The sequence below is a fragment of the Carcharodon carcharias genome, chromosome 4 (genome assembly GCF_017639515.1).
Source record: "Carcharodon carcharias isolate sCarCar2 chromosome 4, sCarCar2.pri, whole genome shotgun sequence".
NCBI classification, from domain to species: Eukaryota; Metazoa; Chordata; class Chondrichthyes; order Lamniformes; family Lamnidae; genus Carcharodon; species Carcharodon carcharias.
Window position 1 is genome coordinate 2981885 of NC_054470.1, and position 15402 is coordinate 2997286.

Below are 15402 nucleotides of genomic sequence, written 5' to 3' on the forward strand. Positions count from 1 at the left end.
TCACAGCTGTCACAGAGGCCCCTTAAGATTTAACAGTCTGTATTTACAGCCTTGGTTCCTGGTCCCTCATCATACTTATAGATCTGATGTAAATATCTTGACTTCTTGATTATTCCCCTGACATTTACTTTCAAGTCAGTAATATATACCACAAACAGCAGGGGACTTAGTACTGAGCCCGCAGGACCCCACTGAAAACAGCCTTTCAGTCACAAAAACATCCATCAACAATTACCCTTTGTTTCTTGTCACTGAGCCCAATTTGTAACCATCTTGCTACATTCCCCTGGATCCCATGGGCTTTTATTTTTTTAACCAGTCTGCCATGTGGTACCTTGTCAAAAGCTTTGCTAAAATCCATGTAGACCACATCAATCCTCCTCTCTTATGTCACCATTAGCACCATCTTTAGCCAGTATCACCACCATCAACACCCCTTCAATCTTTTGCAATCTTTCCTTTGCCTCCACCTATCACTGGCCTTTATCCAGCTTCACCTGTCCCACCCCCCTTAAACAATATATATTTCACCATTTTTACTTTACTTTAGTTCTGAAGAAGAGTCATATGGACTCGAAACGTTAACCCTGTCTTTCTCTCCAGAGATGCTGTCGGACCTGCTGAGTTTTTCCAGCACTTTTTGTTTTTGTATCAATCCTCCTTGTTATCTGCTCAAAAAATTCAATCAAATTTGTCAGTAGGGCCCATAAAAGACAAAAAGGTAACCTATGTGTGGAGGCAGAGGTTGTGGGTATGGTTCTTCATATATACTTTTGCATCTGTCTTCACAAAAGAAGAGGACAATGCAGACATTGTTAAGGAGAAGGAGTGTGAAGTATTGGATGTGATAAACATAGGGAGAGAGGAGGTATTAAGGACACTAACATCCTTGAAAGTGGATAGATCACCGGGGCCAGATAAAATGTACCCAAGGCTGTTAAAATAAGTCAGGGAGGAAATTGCAGAGGGTCTGACCATCATTTTCCAATCCTCACTGGATACAGGTGAGGTGCTGGAGGACTGCAGGTCTGCTAATGTTGTACCTTTGTTTAAAAAGAGACCAAGGGATGGACCAAATAATTACAGGCCAGTCAGTCTAATCTTGGTAGCAGGCAAATTATTGGAATCAATTCCAAGGGACAAGAAAAACTGTCACTTAGAAAGGCAGAGATTAATCAAGGACAGTCAGCATGGATTTGTTAAGGGAAGGTCATGTCAGAAATATTTGATTTTTTTTAAGGATAAAAGGAGGAGGATTGCTGAGGGTAATGCAGTTGATGTGGTATACATGGATTTTAGCAAGGCTTTTGACAAGGCACTATATGACAGACTGGTTAAGAAAAATAAAAGCCCATGGGATCCAGGGGGATGTAGTAAGCTGGATAAAAAATTGGCTAAGTGGCAGGAAACAAAGAGTAATTATTGATGTCTTTGTGACTGGAAGGCTGTCTCTGTTGGGTTCCACAGGGCTCAGCACTAGGTCCCCTGATTTTTGTGGTGTATTTTAATGATTTGGATGTGGACATAGGGAGAATAATCAGGAAGTTTGCAGACAACACAAAAGTTGGCTGCTCACTAGATAGCAAGGAGGATTGCCGTAGAATGCAGTAAGAGATCAATGGACTGGTCAGGTGGGCAGAAAAGTGGAAAATGGAATTCAACCCAGAGAAGCATGAGGTGTGATGCATTTGGGGAGGTCAAACAAGGCAAAGAATTACACAATAAATAGAGGATACTGGGAGGTGTAGAGGAAGTGAGACACCTTGGTTGAATGTCAACAGCTCCCTGAAGTTAGAAGGACAGGTTGATTTAGGTGGTTAAGAAGGCATATGGAATTCTGTCATTTATTAGCTGAGGCATAGAATATAAGAGGGGTTATGCTGGAGCTATATAAAACACTAGTTAGGCCACAGCTTGAGAACTGTGTGCGGCTCTGGGCACCTCATCACAGAAAGGATGTAATTGTATTAGAGAGATTACAGAAGAGATTTACAAGGATGTTGCCAGGACTGGACAATTGCAACTATGAGGAAAAATTGGATATTCTGGGTTTGTTCTCCTTGGAACAGAAGAGGTTGAGGGGAGATTTGATTGAGATGTACAAAATTTTGAGGGGTGTGGATAGAGTGGATGGGAAAGGCCTATTTGCTTTGGCAGAGAGGCCATTGACTAGGGAGCACAGATTTAAAGGTATTGGTAGAATGATTAGAGGGGAGATAAGGAAACATTTTGTCACCCAGACGGTTGTAGGCGTCTGAAACTCACTGCCTGAAAGGGTAGTAGAAACAGAAGCCCTCAACTCATTTCAAAGGTTTCTAGATATGCAGCTCAAGTGTTGTAACCTGCAGGGCTGCGGACCAAATGCTGAAAAGTGGGATTAGGCTGGGTGCTCGTTTTTCCACCGGCACAGACACGATGGGCCAATTGACCTTGTTCCCTGCTGTAAATTTTTTGGGCAGAATTTTACGAGTTGGTGAGCGGGGTCGGGGCCTGCTTGCCGGCGTGTAAAATGACGCATGGTGACGCTGGGGTGAATTCCTGATGTCACCACATCTGATTTAAATTTTCAGGAAGGCAGGAGCACAGCGCAATCAGCTGCGCACCTGCCAACCTATCAATGGCCAATTGAGGCCATTGACAGGATCAATTAAGTAATTAAAGGGCCTGCCCGTCCAACGTTAAGGTTGGCGGGCAAGCCAGGAGCTCCGGCGAGAACTAGAAAAAACATGAAGCCTCATCCACGGGCGGGATGAGGTTTCATGTAGACTTTTTAAAATTTTAATAAAGATTTTGTAAAAATTATGGACATGTCCCAACTCGTGATATTGCCACATGAGGGGACATGTAAGGGAAATTTTATTTTGCTATTTTTATCTTTTTTACATGCACAGCTGATCTCCCTGAGGCTGCACTAGCCTCAGGAAGATGAGTGCACTCTTTCGCGCACATGTTCGAAAGAGCTCACTCTCAATTTTGGGATTCCCCCCTCCCCGCCCGTATAGCGCTCCTGTGCAGACGTCACACCGAGCGGGCCTTAATTGGCCCGCGCACGTAAAATGGTGGCGCGCCTCCGATAAGGGGCGCCAGTCGGAAGCGTGCCTGTACGCACCTGCTCATCAACTTCCCTCCCGCCCCCCAACGGGGGGAAAACTCAGCCCTCTGATTCTCTGACTCCTGTTCATGTGCACATGTACCTATCAAAGCTAAAACATGTATTTACAGGAGCGTCAGGTTCAAACCAGCATTCTTAGTATTCAGGAACATATCTCTCTCTCTTCAGGCACCATGCCCTAAGAGGGCATTGGCGACCATGGGCTTCCATGTGTTGGTCCATGGTTATTCTTGGTAAGGTACTACAGTGATTTTCCATTACCTTCTGCAGATTCTGGCTGACCAAGAGACACTCTTGTGGTCAGTGCTCTTATCACCTATCATGGACATATTGATAATCAACCTGTTTGGGCACATTATGAATGTTAGGAACATACTGATACATAAAAAAAGTAGTATATGACCATCAGGCCCATCTGTAAGCTTCTTCTTTGATATCTCAAGCAAAACAGCTAAAATTATTGAAGACTGCAGTTTCCATAAACCCTTGTATTTTGCAAGTTCCTAATTTGCCATCTTTAATTAGAAATGGCACCCCCCAACTCCCCCCCCCCCCCCCATCAAGATCCAGCTAAATTCCTTTTTAAGGACAGTGATTAATCCATAACCACCTTTGCTCAGATTTTGCCATCAGCAGTGAAGAAATTGCACTCGCATTCATTACACGTACAGTTTCCTGCTGAGTTTTCTAAGACTTTTGAGTGACATCTTTCTGTCGTGAGGCATCTGATTGAACATTCACCCACTACAGGGGATATGCAACATGTCTGAGTAGGGCAAGCATTTGCATTGACTCTTAACCAATCAGATTGAAGAATTCTTACTGAGATACGCAATCTAAGCTTGGAAGCGTGAATTAGAATATTTAATTCATTGTACAAGCATATACAGAAAGCAAAATAAGTGAGGAAAAGGAAGGTGGGATTAAGAGAGAACGATGAGAGATAGAAAAGCAAGTTTAAAAATATCCTACAATAATTAAATCCTAATGTAATGGGATTCTGCACTTGTAAAATTAAATTTTCAGTGTCAGAGAGGTTGTTTTATAGTAATTGAAACATATCATGCCTTTAAAAACTCACTTACCCATGAAGCACCTGCCTTAACTTTTTCTGGTGTGTTTAATAGGTATCTTACGGGTCAATAAAGCAACTTCATTTCCTCACACAGCTTTCACTGCTGAGTATGTCGGCAAGGTACTGGTGAAGCACACCTTGTGGAACAGCAAAGAAAATCAGACAGCAATTTGCTGATTTCTGCATTTAACCATGTATATATGGACTTCAGAAGTTGCTGTCTGGTTTCCTCCATATTAGTGAGTGCTGTTGGCCTTACCGTTATTCTTAACAGAAAATCCAGGCCCATGTTCAGGTCATTTGCTCAAGAGGTTGATGATTCTGAAAATATATACTCCTTGTCCTTTAATCTAAAACCAAGAACTTGCATTTATATAACGCCTCTTAATATCTCGCGATGTCCCAAAGCTTTTTAATCTATGAAGCACTTAAAGTGTAGTCACTGTTGGAATGTAGGAAATAACTCTCTGCCTACATGTTGTATATGTATCTCTCCTAGTGCGCCTCATAATCTATTCAATGCGAGCCATTCCCAAGTATAAGCATAGCAAAGCCTCATACTGTTTAAATGATGATGATGGATTGTCTATCATTGTCAGTAATAACCCGTGTTGCATCTCCAATTAACATAGGTTTTACCTCCCTATACCATGTGTATCAATAACTCCTTTCTAAAACTGGTGGCCGTCTCCTGCGCAAACATCAGAGTTGTTCGTGATAATGTGTTTTATATTTCTAGGAACCTCTGAGGTGGCATGCTTTAAATCTTCATTGAATTAACTTTTCAGCAGTTTGTCATGGTGGGTGTGTGCCTCCCGGATAACCGTGGAAGCCTCTGTCATCAGACAGCCACTGACTCCTTTGGGAAGACTTAAAATGCTTGGATAGCATGTTAGTTTTCACAGCATTCCAAATCCCAGCTTCTCAAGGTTCCTTATGAGAGTGCCCTATCCAACAACAAAAATCAGCATTATATAGCATCTTTAACGTGTTAATGGTGTGGTGTATTCTGTAAATTTGATACATTTGTGCATACATAATGTTTTGTCATGCAAATGCAATGGGCACCTGATTATCTATTATAAATAGTTGTTTAGTAATACAGAACATGTGTATTGCTGAAAGAAGAAAGGACATTCCAACGAAGCTTTTCATCATGTGCTCATCAGGACAGATTGGCAAGAATACCAAATCTCAAAGGGAACGACAGTTTGTACTGCATGAGAAGAGGTTGCTGATTGATTGGCAAGTGGATTCTGATTGATAGAAGCATTGCCATGGAGAATGCACCAGGGAACAGTTAACTGCTGAGCTTTTGATTAACTTCAAACCAGACAGGTCGATGCTGATTGGTCAAAGCATTGCCATGGGAATGAAACAGGGAATGTACCCCCCCCCCCCAAGCTTTTGTTCAGTGGAATAAATCTCAATGCTTGGACATGTTCTTTGCATTTGCAAAGATGGCCCTGTGTGTGAATATATGTAGCTTCTAGCATGCATAAGTGAGCCACACTGCGAGCTCGACTGATAATTTTAAGTGGTTGTCAGTGTAACTCTAGCACAGTCAGGATTGTTTAAGTAAGTATTAACCAATCGCGGAATCACCTTTAATGTTTGACACTATTGTTGTGTTGTCTTTGATGAATGGATCACAGGAGACTCAGGTACAGGTTACAATCGTTTATTCAAGCAATTGCAAGGAGGGCACCATCTCAATGCAGCTTGAGACAGTACTCTGCTAAGCTACAAGTGTTCACCATATTTATACATTATTGGTCACACAAGAACATCCTCCAAATTCTGATCTTGTCAACATATAGAATCACATTACCTAGACAGGTCTCTGGTACAAAGATAACCCTACTTTCACCCAGGCAGAGACCTGCCTTCCTATCTAAGCTGGGACCATCTGTTCTTCCCCTATCTGTTAAAGAGCACACTTAATCTATATTATTGCCATCCTTTGACTCCAGTCTAACTCCCAGGACCTTGCTGGTGGTTGCAAGCCCTGAGAATGTGCAAGGTTCAGCATTCTCTCTGTCCCAGCCTGAACTTTAAATGTTAACTACTTAGCAATTGTGGTTTTGCATGCTGGGATATTTTAAGTTAAGTCCCTTGACCATTACTGTATTCCTTTATTTCCCCCAACACTATGTTCTGAGTTTTACAAGCATGGGCTGATTGAGTATGGTCAGGAGCAGCATGAATGTTTTTCTCCACTGACAGGATTCTGCCATCAAGCCAAAATGACATTTTGCTAGCCACACAAGTGAGTAACGTGGAATATGAATTTCAGTGCCGGCGTGATGTAGGCCATACGTCCCATGACTGGTGGATCATATCAAACAGCATATTACTTCTGCTGTTTGCAACAGGCAAAGTATTCACTACTCAACCACCTCCTTTTAAAAGGCAGTTAGCAATGGGCAATAAATGCTGGCCTAGTCAGCAACATCCACATCCCATGGATAAATAAAAAAAAAGGTGAGGAGGCTGGTCCAAATCTACCTCAGCCATAACAGGAATCAAACTCACACTGTTGACATTATTCTGAGTCACAGACTAGCCATGCCACTTATTGATATGTACATTCATTTACATGTTGTTTTCTCCAATTTTCCTGCATTGCATCAGTGACAACACAATCCTGAAACTGAAAGGCACTGTATAAATGCAAGGTCTTTCCTTTAGTTTCCTGCTCACCCAAAAGGGCATTGCAGGATTAGCACCTGGCTTTTCTCATAATGAGGTACCATTAGCTGACTGGAGGATAGGCTGTTTTAGACCTAGTATTATGTAATGAAAAAGGGCTAATTAATAATTTTGTTGTAATAGAACCTTTACGCATGAGTGACCACAATATGATAGGACTTTAAGTTATGTTTGAAAGTGAGGTAGTTCACTCTGAAGCAAGGGTGTTAAAGTTGAATAAAGGAAATTAAGAAAGTATGAGGGACAAATTGGCTGAGGTGGATTGGGAAAATACATTAAAAGGTATGACTGTACATAGGCAATGGATAGTCTTTGAAGAATTATTACATAGCTTACAGCGCTATACATTCCTTCAAGGTGCAAAAACCCCAAAAAAAGTCAGTCAACCGTGGCTGACAAAGGAAGTTAAGGATTGTATAGGATTAGAAGAAAAGGCTTATAAAATTGGCAGAAGTAGTAGTAAACCTGAGGATTGGGGTTTTTTTAAATACAGCAAAGGAAGACCAAGAAACTGGTAAAGGAAATGAGAATAGATTATGAATGCAATCTAGCAAAAAGCATAAAAACAGACTGTAAAAGCTTCTATAGCTATGTAAGAAGAGCATTTGGCTAAGACAAATATGGGTCCATTACAGGCAGTCACGAGAACTTGTCATGGGGAATAGAGAGATGACAGAGAAGCTAACTGATTACTTTGTCTGTTTCCACTGAGGAAGATACAGGAAATCTCCCAGATTTAGAGATCCAAGGGACTAGGGAGAATAAGGAGTTGAAGGAAATTAGTTTAAGTAAGAAGATTGTATTGGAGAAATAAATGGGACTGAAGGTTGATAAGTCCCCAGGATCTGATACTCTGCATCCCAGAGTGTTTAGAGGTTGCTATAGAGATAGTAGATGCATTGGTGATCATTTTCCAAAATTCTATAGATTCTGGAATGGTTCCTGAAGATTGGAAAGTAGCAAATGTCACCCCACTATTTAAGAAGGAAGGGAGAGAGAAAAGGGGAAACTACAGACCTGTTAGCCTTAAGTCAGTAATAGGAAAAAATGCTAGAAACTATTATACAGGATGTGATAAATGGATACTTGGATAACATGATCTGACTGGGCATAGTCAGCATGGATTTGCAAATGGGAAATCATGTTTCACAAACTTGTTGGAGTTTTTGAGGTTGTCACTAACAAAATTGATAAAGGAGAGTCATGGATGTAGTATACTTGGATTTTCAGAAGGCTTTTGATAAACTGCCTCGCAGGAGATTGATTAGCAGAATAAAAGCATTTGGAATAGGAGACAATACACTGGCATGGATTAAGGATTGGCTAACGGGCAGAAAACAGAGTAGAAATAAACGGGTCATTCTCACGTTGGCAGGCTGTGACCGGTGGGGTACCACAAGGATCAGTACTTGGATCCCAGCTGTTCACAATATATATCAATGATTTGGATGTGGGGACCAAATTAATATTTCCAAGTTCACGAATGATACAAAGCTAGGTGGGAATGTGTGTTGTGAGGAATATGTAAAGCGGATACAGGAGAATTTGGACGGACTTAGTGAGTGGACAAGAACATGACAGAAGGAATATAATGTGAAAAAAACGTGAGGTTATCCACTTTGGTAAAAGGAACAGGTATGCAGAGTATTTTCTAAATAGTAAGAGATTAGAAAGTATAGATGTACAAAGGGTCTTGGGTGTCCTTGTCCATAAGTCACTGAAAGCTAACTTGCAGGTGCAACAGGCAATTAGTAAGGCTAATGGGATGGTACCTTTATCTCAAGGGGATTGGAGTACAGGAGTAGTGAAGCCTTGCTTCAATTATATAGAAGCTTGGTTAGATCACACCTGGAGTACTATGTGCAGTTTTGGTCCCTTTACCTCTTATTATTGTCATAGAGGGAGTGCAACGAAGGTTCACCAGACTTGTTCCGGGGATGGCGGGACTGTCTTCTGTATTCTCTAGAGTTTCGAAGAATGAGAGATGACTTTATTGAAAACTACAAAATACTTAAAGGAATAGACAGGGTAGATGCAGATAAGATGTTTCCCCTGGTTGGGGAGTCTAGAACCAGAGGTCACTAAGGACTGAGATGAGGAGAAATTTCTTTACTCAGAGGGTTGTGAATCTTTGGAATTCTCCACCCCAGAAGGCAGTGGAAGCTCAGTCATTGAGTATGTTTAAGGTAGGGATTGATAGATTTCTGATTAACAATAACGTAAAGGGTTATGGAGATAGTATGGGTAAAAGGCCGTGAAGCGTTTGATCAACCATGATTGTATTGAATGGTGGAGCAGGCTCGACTGGTTAAATGGCCTTCGCCTGTTCTATATCCTGTTTTCCTAACCTGGCATGCTAAATAGTGAAAGCAGCATGCTGTAGACAGAGCTAACCGACCACACACCAACAGATCATAGCAAAGCATCCAGTCACGAATAGTCATGGACAGCTAAACAACTAACAGAAGGAGGAAAGTTCATGAAATTCCCAGGCTTGACAATGATAGAGTCCAGGAAGTGACAGCAAAAGATGAGTTTGAAGTCCCCGGCAACCATCTTTGGAGAGAAATGCTGAACGGATGATCCATCTCTTCCTCCCTTGAGCTCCCATCAACAGTTTTCAACCAATTTAATACACTCCACATGATATCAAGAAATCACTGGGGGCACTGCATAAGGCCATGGGTCCCAACAGCATCCTGTCTGCTCTGCTGAAGGCATGTGCTCCAGAACTAACCGCATGTCTATCCAAGTTATTCTATTTAGCTACAACTCTGGAATCGACTCAACAAAGTGGAAAATTGCCCGGGTATGTACTGGCCACAAAAAGTAGGACAGACCCAATCCAGCCAATTACCGCCCCATCAATCTATGCACAGTCATCAGCCAAGTGATGAAAAGTATCATCATTAAATAGCACTTATTCACTAATAACCTGTTCTCCAAAGCTCAGCTCACCTTCTGCAAGGACCAACCGGCTGCAGACCTCATTATAGCCATGGTCTAAAGGACAAGGGGGGTGAATTCCAGAGGTGAGGTGAGAGTGACTATCTTTGACATCAAGGCAGCATTTGACAGAATGTGGTATCAAGATGCCCTAGTAAAATTGAAGGCAATGGGAATCAAGAAGGAAACTCTCCATTAGAGTCAAACCTAGCACAAAGGAATATGTTTGTGGTTGTTGTTGGCCAATCATCTCAATCCCAGGGCTTCTCTGCAGGAACTAGTGTCAAAGGCCCAGTCGTCTTTAGTTGCCTCATGATATTTCCTCAATCATCAGGTCAAAAGTTGGGAATGTTCAGTTCCATTTGCCCATATGAAGCAGTTTGCACCTACTTGCAGCAAGACCTGGACAGCAAAGCTTGCGCTGATGAGTGGGAAGTAACATTTTTGGGATACAAATGCCAGGCAATGACTATCTCCGACAAAAGGGTGTTTAACCACCTCTCCTTGACGTTTAATGGCATTACCATTGCCAATTCCCCCCATCATAAACTTACTACAGGTCACCATTGACCAAAAACTTAACTGGACCAGCCAAATAAAGCAGATCTGGCTGGGAATTCTGCAGTAAGTAACTCACCTTCTGATTCTGCACTATTTTTCCACAATCTACAAGGCACAAGTCAGGATTGTGGTGGAATGCTCTCCACTTGCCTGGATAAGTGCAGCTCCAACAACACTCAAGCTTGATGCCATCCAGGATAAAGCAGATCAATTGATTTCCACCACATTCACCGCCTTAAGCATTTCTTCCTACCACCACCAAGGCAGATTGGCAACAGTGGGTACCATCCACAAGATGCACTGCAGCACCTCCCAAACTTGAAACCTCTACCATCTGGAAGAACAAGGGAGCAGACACATGGGAAAACCACCAACTCAGTCACACACCATCCTGACTTGGAAATATATCAAAAAGGAGTGTTCCTTTAACATCTCTCGGTCAAAATCCTGGAACTCCCTACCTAATAGCACTGTGGGAGTACCTTTGCCACTTGCACTGCAGTGGTTGATGAATTGCAACTCATCACCACCTTGGATAGGACAATGAGGGATAGGCAATCCACTACCAAACACATCTTCCCTTCACCCCCCTTATCAGCATTCCGTAGGGATCGGTCCCTCCGGGACACCCTGGTCCACTCCTCCATCACCACCTACTCCTCAACCCCCTCCTATGGCACCACCCCATGCCCACACAAAAGATGCAACACCTGCCCCTTCACTTCCTCTCTCCTCACCGTCCAAGGACCCGAACACTCCTTTCAAGTGAAGCAGCATTTCACTTGCATTTCCCCCAACTTAGTCTATTGCATTTGTTGCTCCCAATGTGGTCTCCTCTACATTGGAGAGACCAAACATAAACTGGGCGACCGCTTTGCAGAACACCTGCGGTCTGTCCGCAAGAATGACCCAAACCTCCCTGTCGCTTGCCATTTTAACACTCCACCCTGCTCTCTTGCCCACATGTCTGTCCTTGGCTTGCTGCATTGTTCCAGTGAAGCCCAACTTAAACTGGAGGAACAACACCTCATCTTCCGACTAGGGACTTTACAGCCTTCCGGACTGAATATTGAATTCAACAACTTTAGGTCGTGAGCTCCCTCCCCCATCCCCACCCCCTTTCTGTTTCCCCCTTCCTTTTTTTTCCAATAAATTATAAAGATTTTCCTTTTCCCATCTATTTCCATTATATATATAAAAAAAACCCCACTAGAGCTATACCTTGAGTGCCCTACCATCCATTCTTAATTAGCACATTCGTTTAGATAATATCACCAACTTTAACTTTAACACCTATGTGTTCTGTTGTACTATTGTCGTTGACATCTTTTGATGATCTGCTTCTATCACTGCTTGTTTGTCCCTACAACCACACCAACCCCCTCCACCTCTCTCTCTCTCTATCTCTCCGCCCCCCACACACACACCTTAAACCAGCTTATATTTCAACTCTTTCTTGGACTCGAACTCAAGTTCTGTCGAAGGGTCATGAGGACTCGAAACGTCAACTCTTTTCTTCTCCGCCGATGCTGCCAGACCTGCTGAGTTTTTCCAGGTAATTCTGTTTTTGTTTTGGATTTCCAGCATCCGCAGTTTTTTTTGTTTTTATATAGGCAATAAATGCTAGTCTTGCTGGTGGCACTCACATTCTAGATCAAAAGAAAGTATATGTACTTAGCCTATGCGCTGTCACTCAAACCCCCATATGTATCAAAAACTGAGGTTTGTACACAACGCCTTCCTTCCTTTGCATCATTGTCCTCCTCCACCTCCCCAGTGTTCAGCAGAAGCAACTCTGATTAGTCCAGTTTCCACTCCTAGAAATCAGCAGGAATTCAAACATCCCAAGCTGTGCTGTCCTCAACGAGGCTTTGATGGTGTATGTTTTTTTTTAAATTTGAACTGAAATTATTTGAGCTTCTTTAAAATTTAGAGGAATTATGAGTTTCGTAATCTCCTTTGGCAATGCGAGGTTGAATCTATGGCTCTGCTCCTCAGCAAGCTGTGTCATCCTTATGACCCCCTATCCTTGTCACCCCCTCCAGTTTGGAAACCTCTGATCTACCCTGTCCAATGTGCTGTATTGACATGTTGATTCAATTTGGACAGAGGGAGGAGAGGTGCATGAATATACACAAACAAATTGTCATCATAGAAGTTTGTAAAATTCATGCTCCATACATACCGCTAAGCATGAAACACTTAAAGGGGAATGACACATTATTAGGAAAAACACATTGAACGTTGGAATTGCAGAAAACTTTATTTGTAAACTCTACAATCTACTAAAAGTTAAAAAAAAATCAACATATAAAATGTATTTACAGTTAATTGAGAAATAAACTTCAACTGGATGCAAAGTACTTTGGAACCCTCATCTGCAAAAGAGGCAAGAAAATGTTGTGCTTTTAACAATGAGTGCTAACTTAATGGAAGGTGATTTTTGACATGAAATCATTATGATTACTTCAAGAACAAGCATATTCAGTATATATTCATGTGCCTACATTGCAAGAATATAAATACAGTGTTGCAGTGTATTCCACCTCTGGTTTGAAATGCCTATGCCCAAAGTTAGAAATTCACTGCTGATGTCAGTCATTCCCTTATGCAATCTGGTCTCCCGTTGCTCATGGAATTTGACTCATTGTGGTACATCTTTTAGTAAAGTCATGAATACAGAAGTGTAATAATGAAACACCCTTGTGTTCTGACCTAGATCTCTGTATTTTATATATTTGGATTTCTTAAAGACCAAGTTAATGTTGGGTGAGATGCGATTCAGTTTGATCAATAAGGTGCTTTATTGCATTGTAGGCAATAAGAATATGATGAGAGACACTTGGTACAATCAGTATAACTTCTCTCTGCATAATATTACAAAAATAAGGAAAGCATATGCGCTTGCCCACTGGCAGATAGTCTAATTTCAAATGATTGTCCTGCTTCTGTTCTGCTCCCGTTGCTGCCCAATTTCCACTTTGCATTTAGATCTTTAGAAGCTTTCTCACAACTCCCTCAGAGCTAAAATAAATTTTCAAACATTGTAACCTTCTGAACAACTGCAAACGGCAACAATTTGTTATTTTTTGTTCAGTGTCTAGGAGAAAATCTTTTCTCACATTGTAATATCCACAACTTAGCATTTGGCTGTTTTAGGAGGCTAATCTCTTTTTTATCAAAATCCTGAGTTTTAAAAAAAAATCATCTTGGCACAGTTTATGTCCAAAACCTTTACATCAAATATAGAGCAGTAAGAAGTTAATTTGTTGCTCTTACTTAACTGTAAAACAGAAATTTTGTTCTCCATTGACAGAAAAATGACAGTTTAACTCGTCCTCTTCCTTTGTCGATATAGCTACAATCAATAAGCAATGGAATCCTTTCTGAAATAAACAAGACCTTTTTTTGTGGTGTGCTTGTGGTACATGCACCATCATATACAATATAATTTTGTGTGCATGTATATTTCCTGTGGCCTTTCTCATAGTGAGTTATTTAAGGTCTTAATCTTTCTTTGTGTTTTCTTATAAGTATGACATTAGGAATGAGACTTTTGTTCTCTACACCACATTCAATGTCTTTCTTGGGAGATTTGCGCATAGTACTAATGAATTCTGAACAGTTCTGTACAGTTTTAGCATAAAATTGTTATCTTTATGCATTCTGATTTTGAAGTAAGCTATAACAATAATTGAGTGGTGAAGATTTTGGGATATTGTGAATATGGAATCAAGTAGTTCTATTTGCTTGATTTGAATTTTTGTACCTGATGAGAAATTAGTTACTTCCAGCATCTATGATTGCGCCTCTTTGCACTTGTGGGATTGTGACCCTTGTTGTCTTTGTCCCTTGAGGTTCAGGAGATAGATGAGGATGTGTTATTGAAAGAGGCAGCTGGAGGCAAGATCTGTATGGTAGTCATGAGCATTGAAATTGGGTAAGCAATGAAGCGAGGGCTTTGCATTAGTGAGCAGGAATGATCAATATATAGAAGAAAGAGTGAGAGAATGGTCAATAAAGTGAACAGGGGTTGGATCCAGAATAGCCTGAAAGGTCAGGAGAGCCTGAATAGCACAGCAGAGAGCTTGAGGTTTTGTTAATTCATTTACGGGATGCGGGCATCGCTGGCTAGGCCAGCATTTATTGCCCATCCCTAATTGCTTTTGAGAATGTGGTGCTGAGCTGCCTTCTTGAACCACTACAGTCCACGTGTCAGTTACGCCCACAGTGCTGTTAGGGAGGAAGTTCCAGGATTTTGACCCAGTGACACTGAAGGAATGGCAATATATTTTCAAGTCAGGATTGTGAGGGGCTTGGAGAGGAATGTCCAGGTGGTGGTGTTCCCATCTATTTGCTGCCCTTGTCCTCCTAGATAATGGAGGCCATGGATTTGAAAGGTGCTGCCTAAGGAGCCTTGGTGAGTTTCTGCAATGCACCTTCTGATGGTACACACTGCTGCCACTGTGTGTCGGTGGTAGAGGGAGTGGATGTTTGTGGAAGGGGTGCTAATCAATTGGGCTGCTTTGTCCTGAATGGCGGCAAGCTTCTTGAGTGTTAATTGGAGCTGCACTCATCCAGGCAAGAGGACAGTATCCCATCACACTCCTGAATTGTGCCTTGTGGATTGTGGCCAGGCTTTGGCGAATCAGGAGGTGAGTTACTCGCTGCAGGGTTCCTAATCTCTGACCTGCTCTTGTAGCCACAGTATTTATATGGTAAATCCAGTTCTTGGTCAGTGGTAACCCTGAGGGTGTTGATACTGGGGGATTCAGCGATGGTATGTCATGGGGCGATGGTTAGATTCTCTCTCATTGGAGATGGTCATTGCCTAATATGATAATAAGAGGGACATCCTGCTGTACAGCTGTGCCTTTGGGTCAAATATGGTCATGTGATCAGGCAGCACAAGAAGTTGTCTTTGGGTTGGTGAGTAGCAGCAGGTTGGGAGTTGAAATGGCCAGTTAGGGCAAAATACAGTAGGAGGAAGTTTGGC

General features: G+C 41.9%; 1 protein-coding gene across 5 annotated transcripts in view; it reads left to right on the forward strand.

Moving 5' to 3' along the window:
- apc (APC regulator of WNT signaling pathway) overlaps nt 1-15402 on the forward strand; it is a 258558-nt gene that overhangs the window by 227481 nt on the left and 15675 nt on the right. The window lies entirely within an intron of this gene.